The following is a 4,164-nucleotide window of genomic DNA, read 5'->3' as shown; positions in this document are numbered from 1 at the left end:
TATATACATATATATACACACACACAGATATATACATATATATACACACACACAGATATATACATATATATACACACACACAGATATATACATATATATACACACACACAGATATATACATATATATACACACACACAGATATATACTTATATATACACAGATATATACATATATATACACACACACAGATATATACATATATATACACACACACAGATATATACATATATATACACACACACAGATATATACATATATATACACACACACAGATATATATACATATATATACACACACACACACAGATATATACATATATACACACACACACACATAGATATATACATATATACACACACACACACACACAGATATATACATATATATACACACACACACAGATATATACATATATATACACACACACACAGATATATACATATATATATACACACACACAGATATATACATATATATACACACACACAGATATATACATATATATACACACACTCAGATATATACATATATATACACACACACAGATATATACATATATATACACACACACACAGATATATACATATATATACACACACACACAGATATATACATATATATACACACACACAAATATATACATATATATACACACACACAGATATATACATATATATATACACACAGATATATACATATATATACACACACACACAGATATATACATATATATACACACACACAGATATATACATATATATATACACACACACACAGATATATACATATATATACACACACACACAGATATATACATATATATACACACACAGATATATACATATATATACACACACAGATATATACATATATATACACACACAGATATATACATATATATACACACACAGATATATACATATATATACACACACACAGATATATACATATATATACACACACACAGATATATACATATATATACACACACACAGATATATACATATATATACACACACACAGATATATACATATATATACACACACACACAGATATATACATATATATACACACACACAGATATATACATATATATACACACACAGATATATACATATATATACACACACACAGATATATACATATATATACACACACAGATATATACATATATATACACACACACAGATATATACATATATATACACACACACAGATATATACATATATATACACACACAGAGATATATACATATATATATACACACACACAGATATATACATATATATACACACACACACAGATATATACATATATATACACACACACAGATATATACATATATATACACACACAGATATATACATATATATACACACACACAGATATATACATATATATACACACACAGATATATACATATATATACACACACACAGATATATAAATATATATACACACAGATATATACATATATACACACACACACACACAGATATATACATATATATACACACACACACACACACAGATATATACATATATATACACACACAGATATATACATATATATACACACACACAGATATATACATATATACATACACACACACACACAGACACACGGATATATACATACATACATACATACACAGACACACGGATATATACATACATACACACACACACGGATATATACATACATACACACACACACGGATATATACATACATACACACAACACACGGATATATACATACATACACACACACACGGATATATACATACATACACACACACACGGATATATACATACATACACACACACACGGATATATACATACATACACACACACACGGATATATACATACATACACACACACACGGATATATACATACATACACACACACACGGATATATACATACATACACACACACACGGATATATACATACATACACACACACACGGATATATACATACATACACACACACGGATATATACATACATACACACACACACACACACGGATATATACATACATACACACACACACACACACGGATATATACATACATACACACACACACACACACGGATATATACATACATACACACACACACACACACGGATATATACATACATACACACACACACACACACACGGATATATACATACATACACACACACACAGATATATACATACATACACACACACACAGATATATACATACATACACACACACAGATATATACATACATACACACACACACAATATATACATATATATACACACACACACAGATATATACATATATATACACACACACACACAGATATATACATATATATACACACAGATATATACATATATATACACACACACAGATATATACATATATATACACACAGATATATACATATATATACACACACACAGATATATACATATATATACACACACAAAGATATATACATATATATACACACACACACAGATATATACATATATATACACACACACAGATATATACATATATATACACACACACAGATATATACATATATATACACACACAGATATATACATATATATACGCACACACAGATATATACATATATATGCACACACACAGATATATACATATATATACACACACACAGATATATACATATATATACACACACACAGATATATACATATATATACACACAGATATATACATATATATACACACAGATATATACATATATATACACACAGATATATACATATATATACACACACACACAGATATATACATATATATACACACACACACAGATATATACATATATATATACACACACACACAGATATATACATATATATACACACACAGATATATACATATATATACACACACACAGATATATACATATATATACACACACACAGATATATACATATATATACACACACACAGATATATACATATATATACACACACACAGATATATACATATATATACACACACACAGATATATACATATATACACACACACAGATATATACATATATATACACACACACAGATATATACATATATATACACACGCACACAGATATATACATATACACACACACTCACACACAGATATATACATATATATACACACACACACAGATATATACATATATATACACACACACACATATATACATATATATACACACACACACACACAGATATATACATATATATACACACACACACAGATATATACATATATATACACACACACACAGATATATACATATATATACACACACAGATATATACATATATATACACACACACACAGATATATACATATATATACACACACAGATATATACTTATATATACACACAGATATATACATATATATACACACACAGATATATACATATATATACACACACACAGATATATACATATATATACACACACACAGATATATACATATATATGCACACACACAGATATATACATATATATGCACACACACAGATATAAACATTTATACACACACACACAGATATATACATATATATACACACACACAGATATATACATATATATACACACACACAGATATATACATATATATACACACACACAGATATATACATATATATACACACACACAGATATATACATATATATACACACACACAGATATACACACACACAGATATATACATATATATACACACACACAGATATATACATATATATACACACACACACAGATATATACATATATATACACACACACAGATATATACATATATATACACACACACAGATATATACATATATATACACACACACAGATGTATACATATATATACACACACACAGATATATACATATATATACACACACATATATACATATATATACACACACACAGATATAAACATATATATACACACACAGATATAAACATATATATACACACACAGATATACATATATATACACACACAGATATATACATATATATACACACACACAGACATATACATATATATACACACACACAGATATATACATATATATACACACACACAGATATATACATATATATACCACACAGATATATACATATATATACACACACACAGAT

This window comes from Octopus bimaculoides, chromosome 2, assembly GCF_046866305.1.
Source record: "Octopus bimaculoides isolate indiv1 chromosome 2, ASM4686630v1, whole genome shotgun sequence".
Taxonomy (NCBI): Eukaryota; Metazoa; Mollusca; class Cephalopoda; order Octopoda; family Octopodidae; genus Octopus; species Octopus bimaculoides.
This window is presented reverse-complemented; position numbering follows the sequence as displayed.